General features: G+C 37.7%; 1 pseudogene; it reads left to right on the forward strand.

Moving 5' to 3' along the window:
• The first annotated feature begins 19,642 nt into the window (after window positions 1–19,642).
• On the forward strand, window positions 19,643–20,684 carry LOC131755634 (beta-citrylglutamate synthase B pseudogene; annotated as a pseudogene).
• The last annotated feature ends 444 nt before the right edge of the window (window positions 20,685–21,128 follow it).

Here is a 21,128-nt window from a genome sequence, read left to right on the forward strand (position 1 = left end):
ACTTTAAAAATAACTAACTCCAATAATACATTTCAAAATTACATCATTTGGATTTTTATCCCAAGAATGTAATGGTTTAGCATCAGCAAAATCTATCAGTGTAATTCACCATATTCATATATTGAAATATAAAACTGAAATTGTTACCTAGTCCAAGCTCACTCTGCTTGCCGCACAACAGGCCAATAAATCGGAGATGAGGTGTTGAGGCAGGGAATACAACTTGATTTGGAAAGCCGGCAGACGGAGAAGATGGCAGACTAGTGTCTCTGAAAAACCATCTTATCGGGGTTTGGATGTCAGTTTCTTTTATAGAACAGAGAGGGGGAGGAGGTGGGGAAGTAAAGTAAAAAGGCCATAAGTTTTGCTAATATCCCATGGAATGGCCGGCATTGGGCCGGGGTGTGTGTGGGGGGGGTGTGTGTCAGTTTCTTCTTCCTTGCAGCCATCCACCGGTGGACAGGGTCAGGATGCTTCCCTGAACAAAGGCTTTGGTTTAACATTCAGGCAGAGGGGCAGTGTTCCCTGAGGCAGGCCATTATGTATAGACAGTATCCTTTTAGTGAACAAAGGCAGTGGAAAGCAAAGGTTAAAGTAAAAGAAAGATCCAACATGTAGTCAGATTTGGCTCTTCCCTGTTACAAAATGATTATGGCAAATGATGCAAAAGTATTTGATAAAGTTAAGTAGTATTTATTATTAAAAGTTCATAAAAGTCTAAGGAATAAAGGGACCTATCTCTGCTTCGTGAACCAACAGCAAAAATTTACATAGTAAACCAACTTTAAATGTGTTTCCTGTAATATCATAAATAAGATAAAGTTGACCCTTATCACTACCACTGATTAACAGATTATTGGAGGTCCTGGAAAACACTAAGAAAAATAAAAGGAGACACTGAACAAGAGAAGAAACAGTGCAAAGGAGAAAATAATGAATGTAATACAGCAGATTATGAGAATAAAAGACAAAACCCACATGATCATCCCAATAGACACAGAAAAAGCATTTGACAAAATCCAATGCCCATTCTCAACAAATGAGAAATAGAAACAAACTTCCTCAACTTGATAAAGGGAATCTCTGTAAAGCTTACAGTTAATATTGTACTTCATGGTAAGAGTCTGAATGCTTTCCCTGTAAGATTAGGAACAAGGCAAGGATATCTACTCTCACAATTTCTATCCAGCATCCAACTGGACGTTCCAGCCAGTACAATCAAACAAGAAAAAGAAAAGACATCCAGATTGTAAGGAAAGAAGTAAAACTGTCTTTACCTGCATATGTGATATGAGCCTGTTTGTAGAAAAGTCTAAGGAATCCACATACAAAAAAATTATTTGAACTAAGAAAGGAATTCTGCAAAATCATAGGTTATACTACCAATTTACAAAAATCAATCTTATATACTACCAATAATCAATCTGAAAATGAAATGAATACAATTCCATTCATAATAGCAACAAAAAGAACAAAATACTTAGGAATAAATTTAACAAAAGCAGTGGGAGACTTGTACACTAAAAATTACAAAACATTTTTGAGAAAAATTAGAGAAGATCTAAATATAGCTGTCTTCCAGTATTTTCATGAGATTGTTTCCTGGAAACTGGGTTTCCAGGGCCCAGTTTCAGATACCAAAATTGAGGATGCTCAAATATCTTACTTAAAATGGTGCAGTATTTGCATATAACCTACACACATTATCCCATATTCTTTTAATCATCTCTAGAGTATTTATATTACCTAATACAATGTAAAGGCTATGTAAATAGCTGTAAACACAATGTAAAGGCTATGTAAAGAGTTGCCAGTGCACAGCAAATTCAGGTTTTGATATTTGGAAATTTCTGACATTTTTTTCATGTATTTTCAAACCCCAGTTGGTTGAATTCATGGGCGTAGAACTCAAGGATACAGAGAACCAAGTGTGAATGGAAAGAGACATCCCATGTTCATTGATTTGAATACTCAGTATTGTTAGGATATCAAATTGATCTATAGTTTCTGTATAATCCCTATCAAAACCCCTGCAGTGTCTTTTGCAGAAATTGACAAACGAATTCTAAAATTTACAGGGAACAGGAAAGGACCAAAACTGCCAAAAAATGTTGACCAAGAAGAACATTTATTTTTAGTTCACTGAACATATTTTCCTTTAATTCTATGAATATATTTATAGTAGTTGCTTTGAAGTCTTGGTCTGCTAAGTCAACATCTGGAACCACTTGGAGTCATTTTCTATTGACTTCAACTTTTCCTGAGTATGGGTCACACTTTCCTGTTTCTTTGAATGTCTAGTAATATTTGGTTGGAAACTAGACACTATATAATAATATGGTGTAGTGACTTAGAATTCTGTTGTGTTCATCTGCAGATTGTCTTTTTATTCTCTTGCCTAATTCTCTAGGTAATTCACTTGCCTAAATTCAAATTGAAAATTTAGTATGCTCTTAGTTATGTAACTGCTGATATATCAGTTCTAATCTTACAGTTTATGGTTACCCCTATGTTAGCTTGGGGCACACCTTGTGCCTGTATAATTTCAGTCATCCAAGGATTTGGACAGACATTATACTCATATTTGAGGACTCACTCTAAAGTATCCTTGCTTCTAGGGAGCCCACTTCCCCCATCTCAAGATAATATACAATTCTCAGGCTCTGTTTTCTAACACTACAAGCCGTAAATTTTCAACCTTATCTTGCTCAAACTGCACACAATTGGGAAATGCATTTGGTTAAAAAAAAAATAGCAATTCACAGCTCTTACTCTGTGAAGCTCTATTTTTCAAGTCTCCGTATTTTTTGCTATGTCCCCTGGAGGCTACTCCATACATGTGTTTATCTGTCACCCAGGAATTTATATTCGGGGTCTTACTCTTTATTATTGTTCCACTCAGAATTTCTGCTTATATTTACAGCTGCTTTTTCAATGCTGAAGTCTAATCTGGCACGTTAGCTAGTAAGACTGTTATTTACATCTATGTTTTCCCAGCTCTGCAGCCTTGGAGATTAGGAATAACCTTCAGACCAAGCTCTTCTCAGGTCAAGTATAACCTTGCAATCACCCCTTCTAGCTGCAGTTTTTCAAGAGAAAACTTTCTTCTGGCTTCTATTTCCTTTGCTTTCCAGTACCTTTAATTCATTGCATTTAAAAATATTTTATCCAGTTATTATGATTATTATCTGTTGTGTGGTTCACATAAGCATGTCACTCCACAGCCATTTACTAGAAGTTTCCCTGCTTCCTCTGTACTTGAAATTTTCCAGTGTGTTGGAACTTCTTTTAAATTCTATTAGTGGTCACCTTTAAAGACCTTTTTTTTTCCTTTTTTTTTTTTTTTTTTTTTCGGTATGCGGGCCCTCTCACTGTTGTGGCCTCTCCTATGTTGCAGCACAGGCTCCGGACGCGCAGGCTCAGCGGCCATGGCTCACGGGCCCAACCACTCCACGGCATGTGGGATCTTCCTGGACCGGGGCACAAACCCCGTGTTCCCTGCATCGGCAGGCGGACTCTCAACCACTGCGCCACCAGGGAAGCCCGAAAGGCATTTTTAAACTTATATTGCTTTCTGTTAAAGTTGATATTAAGCAATATATTTAAATTCTCCCTGTTTAGGACCATTGGCATAGAAGGAGAGGGTGGTCAGTGGAAGCGGTGTGAATGGGCTTTTAGGAAATTTTAAAGGTTTAGAGAACTGTAAAAGTTATGAATAGACATCCCTGAAACATGCTACTTTGGTATGAGGATTACTGTGAGCTACAGAGAAACTACTGCCCCTTTCTTAACTACCTAGAAGAATTCAAATTGGGGATCTTTTCCAGAAAAAAGTTATTATCAGAGATCAGTTTTATCTTAGTGGACCCATCTATATGGCAGGACAAACATCTAATTACCCAATATCTGCTCTTCTTTTTGTCTTCCTATGAATGACCCTTCTGCCCTTGAGAGCACCAGGACCCTACCCCATTCCTTAGCTAAGGATGGCATACATACCTCACTTTACCTTTCTATCTCTGAACTTCTCATGTATATGGGGTTCCTGTACACACAAAATTAAATTTGATTTTTCTCCTGTTAATCTGTCTCGTTAATTCTTAGACCAGCCAGAAGAACCTAGAAGAATAGAGGAAAATTTTCTTTGTCCTCAACAGAATTTAAAAACAAGAATAAAATCAACTTAAAGTTGGTCTGCTTTTTATTATTACCATGCACTAGCAGTTCTAAACAATGCCATTAATTAAATACTCCTCTTCTCTCTCCGTATGCCATTGTTGTTATAACACATTTTAACCCCACGTCCTCCTCCCCCACCTAGTTTTCAGTTTTTCATAACAATATCTGAGATTTGAGGTCTAGGTTATTACTGTTATTATATTTACACCATAAAACTTCTTTCTCAAGATAAGTTAATAACAAGATGTATCACAATTGCTTACATCTAGCTTTGTTTGGGCTGGTTTCATGCTCAGCCCCATTCTTTTAACATTCATGTTCTCATCACTGGTTAACAAAGTCTGAGGTGAAAAGTCTAGATTATTGCTATTGTGTTGTATTTACATCACATATTGCCTCTTTCAAGATTAGTTATATAACCAGATCAACCAAAATTAATCATACTTAGCTTTGTTTTTTTGTATTGCCCCATTCTTGAGCTCTAAATTTTGCTTCATCTATCAGTGATTTTATCAAGAAAAATACATGTCATTCATATAAGAAAATGCCTTTCATTTACCCTTAAATATAAAACCAGTTGGGTATAAAATTCCAAAAATACAATCTTTTCTCATTATTGCTATAGACTTTACTCATTGTCCTCTTATACTTAATATTGCAAAAGAAATCCAAATCAGCCTGATTTTCGTCATTTTGTAATTAACCCATTTTCCTACCTCTGTGCTTGTAATATTATTTTCATCTTAATATTTGAAAATACTGCAAGCATGTGTGTTCGTGTGGGTCCCTTTTCATTTATTTTTGCCTAGAATGCAATGAGCTTTTCAGTCTGTATACCCAGGTGTGAGATTTGAGGTTGGATTAGGGAATGCTAAAGAAGCTACTAAAATTTCAGTGGCAGAATAAAAACCAGAAGAGGCAATTTACTATGTGCGGGGTGGGGTGGGGTGGGGGTTAAGTTTCCCCAAGGGAATCTGATAATAGGAGAGTTAATATTTTTTAAATTTAAATTTCAGGAAATTTATATTGCTAATTTCATATTATTTGTACTGTATTGCTAACTGATAATATTCTATGAGATCATTTGGACAATGTTACTGACCGTAAATTGAGACAAGAAATAGAATTGGAAGTAAATTCTTAGCCTAGTGTTTAAGGAAGGCTCAAAATGATTAGTTATGGTATTAGATCTGATCATTTTAGAAGTCTCAGAGGACAACCTTAATAAGAAGGAACAAAAACTGAGGAAGTGGCAAAAACTGAAGAAGCAACCATGTAAAGTTATGGACAGGAATTCTCTGATATTCCTTTCATCTCTTTCTCCCCAAAGGAAATAAAATCATACCTTTGATAAACCAGTGGGCAAATTTTAAGCCCATTAGTTAACAGGAAAAAAAATAGTTTTTTTAAAAAAAACACAGGAATGTTAGCTTTTAGAGAGAAGAAATGGAATGTTCTTTTCCATTCCTCCCCCTAAAATACACACAAACACACTCATGCCACCCTCAGAAAAATGACTGTTACCACTGACTAGGCATTGGGACTCTTAATTGGCCACTTTCAGTTGGTAGTGATCACTGTACATGGTTAAAAGGTTTAACAGAGATGTGGACACTTTTGTCATCTCTCATATTACTGTGTGACTGAAATATTAAAAAGAGCTGTGCTGGCTCAGCCAGCCTTCACTTTTTCTTTCTCTCTACCTTTTTTAGACTCTCTTCATCCTGAGACTGTAGAACTTAATCCCTTTGCCCCCTCTCTCTCTTTCATTGTCATGATCTTGAAAAGAGTAGATAGGAGCATCTGGAATAGTTTTCCTGTCCATATAATCACGCTTCTTCAGAGTGTCTACCATATGCACAAGGCTAGACATTTGGTGGGCGCTTTCTGATATCTTTAAAAATGAATGAATGAATAAATAAATCTGTCATCAACTAAATTTTTACTTGGGACTCCTGAGCCACTGTGGCTTTCCCAGCTCTAAAACTATCTTCTTTCTTTTCTTCTATGTCCTGTGTTTTGGGTAATGTGTATATATGATATTCTAATGTTTCTCAGTTCCTCTGAAACAAAATAATAATTCTTACTAAAAACATGGGAAAAGGGCTTCCCTGGTGGCGCAGTGGTTGAGGGTCCACCTGCTGATGCAGGGGACACGGGTTCGTGCCCCAGTCCGGGAAGATCCCACATGCCACAGAGCAGCTGGGCCTGTGAGCCACGGCCGCTGGGCCGGCACGTCTGGAGCCTGTGCTCCGCGACGGGAGGGGCCGCAGCAGTGAGAGGCCCGCATACCACAAAAAATAAACATGGGAATGCAGGTTAAAATATAATAGTAATCAATTTTTTGCTATACATCTTATGAAAACATAAAAACTATTATTTGTGAGTAGAAAGCAAAAAATCAAACTGGAAAACAACTTATAACAAAAGTAGAGAAATGATAATATTCTCACTATAATCAGAATTTAACCAATTTTTTAAATCATAAAGATACTTGAACTACCATAGATAAATGGCAAAAGGATAGAGAAAATACATGGAAAAGTATAAGTGGGTCAGAAACATGAAAGATATTCAACCTTACTAGTAACCAAGGAAATACCAAATAAAATAGGATGTAAATTCCTACTGTCTATGCTCATAAGTGAAACAAATGCCCCACTCTGGTGGAGGTTATTGATAGTGGGGGAGGCTATGACCTTTCTCTCAATTTTGCTCTGAATCTAAAACTGCTCTAAAAAAGTTTACTTTAAAAATTCCTATTGTCAAAATAGCAAAGATAAATGATATGCAAATTCAATTCAAATGATAATATTAAATTATTGTTGGGTTTCATAAGTTGAAAACATATTATCTGGTGGTTGCAGCTTAATTAATGTGGCACAGTTTGGAGAGCAATTTGGTAATATTTATTAAGGGTCTTTAGGATAGTTATGGTCTTAGAAGACTATAATGGACCAATGTCTTTAGGACATTATTGTCTTTAAGGTAGGCCTCATTTAAGAATGTATCACAAAGACATACGATGACATGAAGACAAAGCTCTTTACAACAAGGGTATTTATAATAGAAACATTTTGAAACTCCCTAAACATTATTATTATCCATAACAAGAGAATATTGTCAACAAACTCATTTTTTAAATATATTTTTTTAAAAGCAAGGCTAAACTGTAAAGCAAGGCTACAAAACTGCATATGTATGATACAATGTTAGGTATGTAAAAATATAAAAATTTAAAAAATACACGGAGAAAAAATTACAGGAAAGTGTTACATTTGATCTTTTCTGAGTGTTAAGATTATAAATAAGTTTTTTTTCTTTTATGTCATCTAGTTTTTTAACTATGAGTATATTTTACTTCTTTTAATTACAATAATTTATTTGTAGATTATTTTAGGTTTTCTTCACAGACAGAACAATTCCTTTCCAACCCTTATATCTTTGACTTTTTCATACATTACCATGCTGGCTGGGGTCTCTAATTCAGTGTTGAATGTGAATAGTGATGGCAGGTACCTTGTAGCTTTTCTAATCTTAAAGGGAATGTTTTCAAGGTTTCAGTAATTTTCCTTCTATTTCTTAGAATGCTTGTGGACTTTTATGTTGAATAACTGTCAAATTTTATGAAATAGTTTTATCAGCTAAAATCATGATATAATTTTTCTACTTTAAGCTAATAATATGAAAAATTACATATATTGGTTTTCTTATATTAAATCAGCCTTTCATGGAAGGAATAAACCCAACTTGGCAATAATATACTAATATTTTCATACATAGATTTTGATAGCTACTGTTTTGTTTAGGGTTTTCCATATATGTTAATGAGTGAGATTGACCTATAATTTTCCTTTCTCATACTATCCTCGTCAAAATTATGGTAGTATCATAAGTTGTCAGTAACGTTCCCTCCTTAGCTATATTCCAGAATGATTTCCTTAAGACTGGGATTATTTTTTTGCTTAAATGTTTGATCAAACTTGCCTGTAAAGCCATCTGGGACTTGTATTTTTTCCTTTGTGAAGAGAATTTTATCTTAATTTCTTAACATAAGTTTTTCTAAGAATTTTTCTATGTCATCTAATTTTGGAGTGTGTTGGCAAAAAGTTGTTCCTGATAGCCTCTTACTGTCTTCTTTATGTCTGAAACATCTGCAGTAATAACCTCTTTTTGAAATCACTGATATTATTTATATATGCCTTCTCTTTTATTCAAGTTTGCCAGAGGTTTGTGAAATGTATTAATCTTTCAAAAAACCAAATTTTGTCCTGTTGATACTATTGTCAGTTTGTTTACCATTTCATTAATTACTATTCTTACCTTTATTATTTTCTTTTTGATATTTTCTTTAAGGTTTTCTTCTCTGCTATTCTTTTCCAACATCTTGACTTCAATACTTAGCTCGTTAGTTTAGTTCTTCTTCTGTTCTTATATAAACAATTAAGACCTAAATCACCCTCTAGATACTACTTTAGGTGAATAAAACAAGTTTTGATATATAGCGCTTTCATCATCCAATGTGAATATTATTCTAAATTTACATTATGAGTTATTTGACACATTAGCTATTAGAAATACGTTTTTATTGATTTTCAAACATATGGAATTTTCTAGTTATCTCTTGTTTGTGATTTCAAACCTAACTGCGTTGTAGTCAAAGAATAAAGTCTGAATGCTTTCAGTCTTTGAAAATTGTTGAAACTTGCTTTATGACCCAGTAGGGAGTTGATTTTCCTAAATGTATACATTTTGTAGTTGTACAATTCTGGGCATATATTAATTTATTGTCCTAAGGATCTATATTACTACTGAATTTTTAATCAGTTTGATCCATTAATTACTGAGAAAAGTATGTTAAAACCTCCCATTATGATTGTGGGTTTGTCTATTTCTCCTTTTAAGTCAATTTTTGCTTTATATATTTTGAGGTTATGTTATCAGATAGTTTTCTAATAAATTACAGTTTTGCCACCATGGAGTGACCCTCATTATCTCACATTAATGCCTCTAATTTTAAAGTTTATTTTTTCTGATAGTAACATATCTATTAACTTAATTTTTGTTATTATTTGCATGGAATATATTTTCTCATCCTTTAACTTTTTACCTTTCTGTATCTTTATATTTAAATGTCTCATAAACAGCAATGTTTAAAGATTTTTATTTTGAAATAATTATGGATTCACAGGAAGTTGAAAAGATTACCTTCACTCAGTCTCCCCCAGTTCCTTTACATCTTAAATAACCATAGTACAATATCAAAACCAGGAAACTGACATTGGTGCAATGAGTGTGTATAGACCTGTCATTTTATCACATGAGTAGTTTTGTGTAACTACCACTATAATCAAGATACAGAACTATTCTCTCATTACAAAGATCGAAACACCCAAATAAACAAGGTGACTTAACCAATTAATATTAGACAGCCTTTGTCAGTGCCCCCCTCCCCCCACTGTGGTATGATAGCATATAAATGAAGTGGCCATGTTAGCAGACATGTGGTAGGACTACATTCAGGAACATCTGGTTCTAGGGATTCAAATGATATCATTAGGACCCTGTCTCTGTTTCCCTGTGAAGTGGCTTCATTGTCAGGCAGGCTTTCTTTATGTGGTGGAAAAGAGGAATATAGGAAACTTTTGGTTCCCATCATTCATAGTTAGTGATTACAGAGAAAAGACTCAGGTCCTCATTACCTTGGACTACAGGCTAAATACTAAAAAGATACTGAGTCATGTCCCTATGTTTGGACCAGTCCCTACATCTAGGAGATGCATGCTCTGATTGTCCATACTGGTTTGCAGGCCCTCCTTTATGATGGAGAAGTGGGACCCCTTAATTGTAGCCTCCCCACCACCCACCACCAGAATCACAGGGAGAGGAAGAGAGGCAGTTCCTACAATGAACAGAGGTCTTCTTTTAGCAGAAGGTGGGGCAGGCAGAAACAACAGTTCCACTGCAACAATGATTATAATACATGGCCTGGGAGGAGAATCACTGTTCTATATATTCTCATAGAGAATCATTTATTCTTAGGGCTTAAACTTTCACTTCGACCAGGAGGATTCTCAGACATACATCTTGAACCTAATTTCTTTACTGAATTTCAGACCTGGCATTTATAATTACTTGTATTATTATAATCTCAATTTAACACATCTAAATCTAAGCTAATTATTTTCCCACCAAACCAGCTTCTCCTCTGGATTTTGATATTTCAGGCAATGGTCTCATCATTATTCAGCCTCCTAAATATAAAACTCTGGAGGCATTCTTAACACCTCCTATCAAGTCTTCCATGGCAATGCCTTTCACAACTTCTTCTTTCCTTTCCCACCACTACTACTGAATTTCAGGCTCTATTATCTTAATGGCAATATCTTTCTCATTCTAACCTCTACCTTATCCACTCCATACACTGATACCAGATTATAACCTTCTCAAAATATTGCTAGACTTCCACTCCAAAATGAAAAAATCTATTTTCTCTACTAGGATACAGTCCAAAATACTTAGACTGGTATTTCAAGGCTATTACAATTTGGCTCCAACGCACTTTTCCACTCTACTTGATTATTATTTGCTTATACAAACCCTCTGATCCAGCCAAACTGATGTACTTATCATTCCCCATACATACTATGTGCATTCGAACCCCCCTCTTGTATTTTGTTCATACTGATTCCCCTGCCTTGAATGCTTTCCCCGTTTATTCTCCCTATCTAAGGCACCTTCCCTTTTCTTCAAGACCCACCTTAATTTCATTTCTTCCTGAAACCTTTCTTTACAAATTCAGCAATGTGCTGGCTCTCTCCTCTGTAGGCAATCTGTCCCACTATTCTTTTAGTAATAAAATGTGAGCCCTCTTCCCCAGCTGTAGTCAAATTAGTCACTGTGTGTACATCAAACCGGCTCAGCTCTACTCCCAGCTCCCGAGACATTCCTCTCTAAGACAGGTAGTGCACCAGAAATCTCCAGTTCTAAAATATGTCTTTTTGGCAAAGGCCAGATACCTGGTGTCAACTTGAAAAAAAAAAAAAAGCACAACCTAAAAGTTGAGAGTTATGTTTTATTTGGCAGACAAAACTGAGGAGTTAAGCCCAGGACACAGCATCTCAGATAACTCTGAGAGACTGCTCCAAAGAGGCAGGCGGGTGGGGGTGGGGGGACAGCCAGGATATATAGGAGTTTTTGCAACAAAGACCAGGTAGTTGGAACATCTAAACATTACTCTTAATTAAAGAAAAGAAGATATCTCAAGTTAAGGAATTTATCATTTTTCTATGTATAGAAGATGCAGGATCCTGGGCTCACTGAAATCATTGCTTTGATATACACCTCAGCTATCTGGGGCCAGTATCTTGTGATTTCTCATCCTGAGTTTCCTCAGGGTGCACCATAGGGGCAGCTATAATGTGATGGCTTCATGGCTGCAACATCCTTTGTTTACTGATATGGCAGGCAATATATTTCATTCAGACTGGTGTGGATGAGTGTTTATACCAATGTGGTCAATGAATGACAGCCTTTCTCTGTTCCCAAGAGTGTTGGCATCATCCATATCACTGACCTTCTGCTTCAAATTTTTATTCAGCTCTCCGGTTCCTTCTGGAGAATGGAGTCCAGCTCTGTGTTTCAGCCCAATTTTCTGTGACTCCCCTCAATTTTTTGAATTCTTATCAGCCTGCTCCCATGTTCCCTCCTTGTTGGGAGATTCACGAACAACAGACTTAATTCACAGATGGTTCTGCCACCCTGTATATTACTTATCATTTCTACTTCTGTTATTGTAAATTTCTCTTTGGCAGGGATTTGCCTTATTTGTCTTTGCATCCCCAGGAGCTAGTATGTAGTAAGTACATCAGTCATGTTTCTGAACCACCCAAACACCTCCACTAAGTTGGACCTCCATGAATACTTGTGCTAATATTAATCACACTAACTTTCTCCCATCTCTTTGGACACAATGTAATAGATAGTTCTCCATGACGGATCAGTTCTCCTGTTTCCAATCCTCTCCTGTTTCCAATCCTTTCTTCTTCCTGTCCATTCTTCTTCCTCTTCTCTATCAGCCAATACTACCAACTTCCCAGAATCCCTCACAGACAGGCATGAGTTTTGCTCTCTTAGATATATCTTTGCTTTAGCAAACTTGCTCTCTTAGCACTTGCTCTCTTAGATATATGTTTGGATGGCTCTGAGAGTCTAAAAACACCAGAACTTCAATAAGGTTTTGTTGATGATGCTCTGAGTTATTGTATAAAACTGAAATGCTCTGTTGTCTTTTAGTCTTGTAATGAAGGATCATCTATCAATCATTCAATATTAGTTTCTTCTTCCTCACTATATCCTTGACTGTGCCAGATTTAGACATTTCCTCCAGATGTGGAGTCCTTCTCAGTCTATTTACCTAAGAACATTTTAGTAATTTTTATTGCAATTATAACTATAGAGTAACAAGAAAGATGTGATTTATAAAAAGGAGGGAGTCATTAGCTGCTTTTAATGCACAAAAAATCATCAAGCAATAAAACAAAGGCCTTTCTTTTTGAAACTTCTGGTTAACAACATTTATTTCTGTCTTATCTATTTTATGTCTTTTTTTAGGCCTGGTCTAAAAGTCTATTGTTACATACTTTCTCTTACTAATATTGTCATATAAGGTGAGAATGACTTCCTATCTGTCATTTGGATTACAAAATCAATATAGATTATTAAAGCAGCCATTTAATTTTAAAAGTAGTAGTTAGATCCTCAATGTATTAGTTAGATATAATATGAAGGAATAAGAAAGTGGCTTTTACTTTAATCAAGTTATTGTTAGAGACTTGTTATAGAAGTTAGTTTCAATTATTTTGAAAGTTAAAAAATGTTTATGTACATCTTTGAGGGAAGGATGCAGGAACTGAAGTATTTTTACCTGGAAAGAAAAAACCTGACAGGTGACTTGATATGACTCTTTAAGGATGTAAGGGTTACAGTAAAGAGAATAGTGGCCTCATTGTACCCATGATCATGCAGCAAATCAGTAGAGTTGGTGATAGACTCTGCACTGACAGTTTGAACAAGCCAGAGGTACTGCAGATGCATTTGCTGCCAAACTGGAAGTCAGACACTCTCTCCTCCTGCCAGACGATCAGAACAGAGACATCAGATACGTCCTTCCAACTACCACAGAAATAGAGACAGGGCAGAACAAGCCAGACAGAAGAGGCTGGAATCTATCTAGTCTGAGGTTGAAACCTCTGTGTCACACTCACCTGGAGGCACCTTCTTATTCCCCAATTCCCTCAAGGAGGAAAAACCCTAGATCTTCTATGCCTTGGTGTTAAGACACACTCTCCTGACCTAATTCTCTCCCCATTTCTGTCCAAGTTTAAAAGACTTAGCTATACCACCATTTTAAAAAGCTGGTTTTTATTTTAACTCATCCATCTTACTTCAAGTCTGGCACCAAATGCTATGTATTTCCTATATGCACTAAGGAAATGGAATTAAATTGCTCCAGGAAGAAATTTAGAATATGCAGAAAGAACAGTGTCCTGACTGCAAAGTTTGTTGGTTGCTAGAACAGGTAATTGAAAGAAATTGTAGAATCTTCTTCCAGAACCAACCTTTGAGAAAAAATACAAGCCAGGTTCTGAGCTGGCCTCCCTAGCGGGAGACTCTGACTGTCCCTTACTACCCTCTGATGCATCAGAATTTCAGGAATTAGATTGAAAACTCAAGAGTTCAAATGCTTCAAACCACAAACCTAGCTAATGTTATTTTGTAACCCTTTATTTATTCAAAAGATTATTTTATTAACCTATTCTAAGGACCTAGATACATTAAACATGGATTTTATTTTCAGTTTTAAACTGAGATCAGCAACACTGGAATTCCTATTAAGGACTCTTGGAAAGATTGTCCAGACTCTTCCCATTTGCAAAAAAAATCAGTAGGTTTCCATTCATTTGCATGGTGGACTACATTTTTCTCTCCTCTGATACTTTTTTCTATAATTATATCTTTTTATTAAAAAAACTTCTATCTTTGTTTATCGACTGGTTCTTCCTTTTTTTTCAAACACAACCTTTAAAAGGTAAATGGGAGAGACCTTAGAGATAGCAGAGTAAGACGCAGAGATCACCTTCCTCCCCACAAATACATCAGATATACATCTACGTGTGTAACAACTCCTACAGAACACCTACTGAATGCTAGCAGAAGACCTCAGATGTCCCCAAATACAAGAAACTCCACACGTACCTGGGTAGGGCCAAAGAAAAAAGAAAAAACAGAGACAAAAGAATAGGGACGGGACCAGCACCAGTGGGAGGGAGCTGTGAAGGAGGAAAATTTTCCACACACTAGTAAGCCCCTTCACTGGCGGAGACAAGGGGTGATGGGGGGAACCTTCAGAGTCACGGAGGAGAGCACAGCAACAGGGGTGCGGAGGGCAAAGTGGAGAGATTCCAGTACAGAGGCCCGGTGCCGACCAGCACTCACCAGCCGGAGAGGCTTGTCTGCTCACCCGCGAGGATGGGCGGGGGCTGGGAGCTGAGGCTCAGGCTTCGGAGGTTGGATCCCAGGGAGAGGACTGGGCTTGGCTGCATGAACACAGCCTGAAGGGGGTTAGTGCGCCATGGCTAGCTGGTAGGGAGTCTGGGAAAAAGTCTGGAGCTGCTGAAGAAAAAAGAGACTTTCTCATGCTTCTTTGTTTCCTGGTATGCAAGGAGAGGGAATTAAGAGCACTGCTTAAAGGAGCTCCAGAGACGGGCGCGAGCCACGACTATCAGCACAGACACCAGAGACGGGCATGAGATGCTAAGGCTGCTGCTGCAGTCACCAAGAAGCCTGTGTGCGAGCACAGGTCACTCTCCACATTGCCCCTCCCGGAGTCTGTGCAGCCCGCCACTGCCAGGGTCCCAGGATCCAGGCTCAACTTCCCCAGGAGAATGCACGGTGCACCTCAGGCTGGTGCAACGTCACACCGGTCTCTGCTGCCTCAAGCTCACCCCGCATTCTGTGCCCCTCCCTCCCCCCGGTCTGAGTGAGCCAGAGCCCCCTAATCAGCTGCTCCTTTAACCCCGTCCCGTCTGAGCAAAGAACAGACGCCCTCAGGTGACCTACATGCAGAGGTGGGGCCAATCCAAAGCTGAACATCAGGAGCTGTGCAAACAAAGAAGAGAAAGGGAAATGTCTCCCAGCAGCCTCAGGAGCAGTGGATTAAATCTCCACAATCAACTTGATGTACCCTGCATCTGTGGAATACCTGAGTAGACAATGAATCATCCCAAAATTGAGGCGGTGGACTGTGGGAGCAACTATAGACTTGGAGTTTGCTTTCTGTATATAATTTGTTTCTGGTTTTATGTTTATCTTAGTATAGTATTTAGAGTTTATTATCGTTGGTAGATTTGTTTATGGATTGGGTTTTTCTCTTCCTCCTTTTTTTTAATTTTTTTTTTTTTTTTTGCAGTATACGGGCCTCTCACTGTTGTGGCCTCTCCTGTTGCGGAGCACAGGCCCCAGATGCGCAGGCTTAGTGGCCATGGCTCACAGGCCTAGCCGGTCCATGGCATGTGGGATCTTCCTGGACTGGGGCTTGAACCAATGTGCCCTGCATCGGCAGGCGGATTCTCAACCACTGTGCCACCAGGGAAGCCCCTTTTTTGTTTATATATATTGATAAATATATATATATTTTTTTCCTTTTTCTCTTTTTGTGAGTGTGTATGTGTATGTTTCTTTGTGTGATTTTGTTTGTATAGCTTTGCTTTTACCATTTGTCCAAGGGTTCTGTCTGTCCGTTTGGGTTTTTTTTTGTTTTTTCTTAGTATAGTTTTTAGCGCTTGTTATCATTGGTGATTTGATTTTTGGTTTGGTTGCTCTCTTGTTTCTTTCTTTCTTTCTTTCTTCCTTTTCTTTTTATTACTTTTTAATTTTTAATTTTTATTAATTTTTCAAATTTTTTATTTTAATAACTTTATTTTATTTTTCTTTCTTTCTTTCTTTTCTCCCTTTTCTTCTGAGCTGTGTGGCTGACACAGTCTTGGTGCTCTGGCCGGGTGTCAGGCCTGTGCCTCTGAGGTGGGAGAGCTGAGTTCAGGACATTGGCCAACCAGAGACTCGCCAGCTCCACATAATATCAAATGGCGAAAGCTCTTCCAGAGATCTCCATCTCAACGCTAAGACCCACCTCCACTCAATAACCAGCAAGCTACATTGCTGGACACCCTATGCCAAACAACTAGCAAGACAGGAACATGACCCCACCCATTAGCAGGGAGGCTGCCTAAACTCATAATAAGGTCACAGACATCCCAAAACACACCACCGGATGCAGTCCTGCCCACCAGAAAGACAAGATCCAGTCTCATCCACCAGAACACAGTCACTAGTCTCCTCCACCAGGAAGCCTACACAACCCACTGAACCAACCTTAGCCACTGGGGGGAAGACACCAAAAACAATGGGAACTACAAACCTGCAGCCTGTGAAAAGGAGACCCCAAACACAGTAAGTGAAGCAAAATGAGAAGACAGGGAAACACACAGTAGATGAAGGAGCAAGGTAAAAACCCACCAGACCAAAAAAATGAAGATGAAATAGGCAGTCTACCTGAAAAGGAATTCAGAGTAATGATAGTAAAGGTGAACCAAAATCTTGGAAATAGAATGTAGAAAATACAAGAAACGTTTAACAAGGACCTAGAAAAACTAAAGAGAAAACAATGATGAACAACATAATAAATGAAATTTAAAAGTCTCTAGAAGGAATCAATAGCAGAATAACTGAGGCAAAAGAACAGATAAAGTGACCTGGAAGATAAAATGGTGGAAACAACTACTGCAGTGCAGAATAAAGAAAAAAGAATGAAAAGAATTGAGGACAGTTTTAGAGACCTTGGGGATGACATTAAAGGCACCAATATTCAAATTATAGGGGTCCCAGAAGAAGAAGAGAAAAAGAAAGTGACTGAGAAAATATTTGAAGAAATTATAGCTGAAAACTTCCCTAATGTGGGAAAGGAAATAGTCAAGTCCAGGAAGCGCAAAGAGTCCCATACAGGATAAATCCAAGGAGAAACATGCCAAGACACATATTAATCAAACTACCAAAAATTAAATACAAAGAAAAAATTTTAAAAGCAGCAAGGGAAAAACAACAAATAACATACAAGGGAATCCCCATAAGGTTAACAGCTGATCTTTCAGAGGAAACTCTGCAAGCCAGAAGGAAGTGGCAGGACATATTGAAAGTGATGAAAGGGAAAAACCTACAACCATAATTATTCTACCCAGCAAGGATCTCATTCCGTTTCGATGGAGAAATTAAAACCTTTGCAGACAAGCAATAGGTAAGAGAATTCAGCACCACCTAACCAGCTTTACAACAAATGCTAAAGGAACTTCTCTAGGCGGGAAACACAAGAGAAGGAAAAGACCTACAGTAACAAACCCAAAACAATTAAGAAAATGGTAATAGGGACATACATATTGATAACTACCTTAAATGTAAATGGATTAAATGCCCCAATACATATTGGTAACTACCTTAAATGTAAATGGATTAAATGCTCCCACCAAAAGACATAGACAGGCTGAATGGATACAAAAACAAGACCCATATATATGCTGTCTACAAGAGACCCACTTCAGACCTAGGGACACATACAGACTGAAAGTGAGGGGATGGAAAAAGGTATTCCATGCAAATGGAAATCAAAGGAAAGCTGGAGTAGCAATTCTCATATCAGACAAAATAGACTTTAAAATAAAGACTGTTACAAGAGACAAAGAAGGACACTACATAATGATCAAGGGATCAATCCCAGAAGAAGATATAACAATTGTAAATATTTATGCAACCAACATAGGAGCACCTCAATACATAAGGCAAATGCTAACAGACATAAAAGGGAAAATCGACAGTAACAGAATCACAGTAGGGGAGTTTAACACCCCACTTTCACCAATGGACAGATGATACAAAATGAAAATAGTTAAGGAAACCCAAGCTTTAAATGATACATTAAACAAGATGGACTTAATTGATATTTATAGGACATTCCTTCCAAAAACAACAGAATACACTTTCTCCTCAAGTGCTCATGGAATATTCATCAGGATAGATCTTATCTTGGGTCACAAATCAAGCCTGGGTAAATTTAAGAAAATTGAAATCCTATCAAGTATCTCTTCTGACCACAGTGCTATGAGAATAGATAACAATTACAGGGAAAAAATCTGTAAAGAATAAAAACACATGGAGGCTAAACAATACACTACTAAATAACCAAGAGATCACTGAAGAAATCAAAAAATACCTAGAAACAAATGACAATGAAAACATGATGACCCAAAACCTATGGGATACAGCAAAAGAAGTTCTAAGAGGGAAGTTTATAGCAATACAATCTTACCTCAAGAAACAAGAAACATCTCAAATAAATAACCTAACATTACACTTAAAGCAATTAGAGAAAGAAGAACAAAAAAACCCTCTAAAGTTAGCAGAAGGAAAGAAATCATAAAGATCAGATCAGAAATAAATGAAAAAGAAATGAAGGAAACAATAGCAAAGATCAATAAAACTAAAAGTTGGTTGTTTGAGAAGATAAACAAAATTCATAAACCATTAGCCAGACTCATAAAGAAAAAAAGGGAGAAGACAAATCAGTAGAATTAGAAATGAAAAAGGAGAAGTAACAACTGACACTGCAGAAATACAAAGGATCATGAGAGATTACTACAAGCAACTCTATGCCAATAAAATGGACAACCTGGAAGAAATGCACAAATTCTTAGAAAAGCACAAGCTTCCAAGACTGAATCAGGAAGAAATAGAAAATATAAACATATCAATCACAAGCACTGAAATTGAGACTGTGATTAGAAATCTTCCAACAACCAAAAGCCTGGGACCAGATGGCTTCACAGGCAAATTCTATCATTTAGAGAAGAGCTAACACTTATCCTTCTCAAAATTTTCCAAAATATAGCAGTGGGAGGAACACTCCCAAATTTATTCTACGAGACCACCATCACCCTGATATGAAAACCAGACAAAGATGTCACAAAGAAAGAAAACTGCAGGCCAATATCACTGATGAACATAGATGCAAAAATCCTCAACAAAATACTAGCAAACAGAATCCAAGAGCACATTAAAAGGATCATACAAGGAGATTTTTCAGCAGAGGACTGAAGCTTCTGCACTAGTCTTCTCACCTGTCTTTCCTGTCAGCCTGCACCACTGATTTCAGACTCTGTGAGAGCTCCTACAATCCTAGAAAGAGTGTATATTCAGGAGGAAGTAACCCCAGAAAAGGAAGAACAGGCAGATCAAGATATGTAACTCTGTGGTCACCAAGTTGTGGTTTTTGACAGATTGTCAAATCAGGGAAGACTATCCCCAAAAAGAGATCTTATGAGCATTAAAGACCAGATGTTGTGAGGAGGAACTGGACTTTAGGGCTGTGGTGATGGATGAGGTGGTGCTAACGATCCATCAAGGAAACCTGGGTCTTCGTATCAATAGAGAACTAATTACTGCCTACCCTCCGGTGGTGGTAGTGGGAATACCAACCCGTTGGGTGCAAAGTGATAGTGGCATCACTGTTTTGCACCATCTAGAGAAGATGGGATGCAAGTTGATAAACTGACCTCAAGACATCCTGAACTGTGTTAATAAATTCTGGACGTTTCAAGAGTTGGCAGGTCATGGTGTTCCTCTGCCAGATACTTTCTCTTATGATGGTCATGAAAATTTTGCTAAAATGATTGATGAAGCAGAAGTACTGGAGTTCCCAATGGTAGTGAAGAATACACAGTGTCATAGAGGCAAAGCAGTTTTTTTGGCTTGCGATAAGCACTATTTGGCTGATCTAAGCCATCTTATTTGCCATGAAGCTCCATCCCTGTTTCAGAGATATGTTAAAGAGTCTCATGGAAGGGATGTATATGTCATTGTCATGGGAGGCCATGTGGTTGGCACCATGATAACGCTGTTCAACAGATGGGAGGATGCAAAGCAACTTCTCACTAGGTGGTGTCAGGATGATATGCTCATTGAGTAAACAAGGGAAACAGCTAGCTATCCAGGTGTCTAATATCCTGGGAATGGATGTATGTGGCATTGACCTGTTGATGAAAGACGACGGCTCCTTCTGTGTCTGTGAGGCCAATGCAAATGTAGGTTTCATAGCCTTTGATAAGGCTTATAACCTAGATGTAGCTGGTATCATAGCTGAATGTGCCACCTCCCTTCTGCCCTCTGGCCGGCTCACCTGGCGAATGTCCCTGCTCTCTGTGGTGTCCACAGCCAGTGAGACTAGTGAGCCGGAGCTGGGTCTCCCAGCCAACACTGCTGTCATCAACATGAGCATAAGTTCCAGCTCCGTTGACAGTGACCCTGAAACCACGGAGCGAGAGCTGCTCACCAAGCGCCCAGGGGGCCTATTCAACATGAACCAACTGCTAGCCAATGAAATCAAACTCCTGGTGGAGTGATTCCACCAGTAAATAATTAACCAACAAAACCCTTGTAAAGCTTTCTTTTTCTTCTTTCCTTTTTTTCATTCTGTTTTCTTTTTCTATTATTTTTTTTAAACCAACTTGCAATGCTGTTCATGGAAAATGCTCAGGAAGATGAGAGAAAATTGAGTAGGATTAGTTAGGAAGGAAGAAGGGTGAGATAGACGAGACCTTTGCTACTAACCTGTTACTGACTTTGATTTACAAATACTACAGATAGAGAAGCAGAAGAGGTGAGATATAGAAAAATGTCAGGCTCTCATAGTTACCCTTTTAAATTACTCAAAAATGTGTAGGCTCTCAGGTCATGAAGGACATAATTTTTTCATGGTCTCTTGCTTTTGTTTTTGTACAGTTGGTACAAATTTCAGAGTCGTGTAATTTCACATTGTGCTGTAATCCATGAGGAAGACATCTACC

Source organism: Kogia breviceps, chromosome 4 (assembly GCF_026419965.1).
Source record: "Kogia breviceps isolate mKogBre1 chromosome 4, mKogBre1 haplotype 1, whole genome shotgun sequence".
NCBI lineage: Eukaryota > Metazoa > Chordata > Mammalia > Artiodactyla > Physeteridae > Kogia > Kogia breviceps.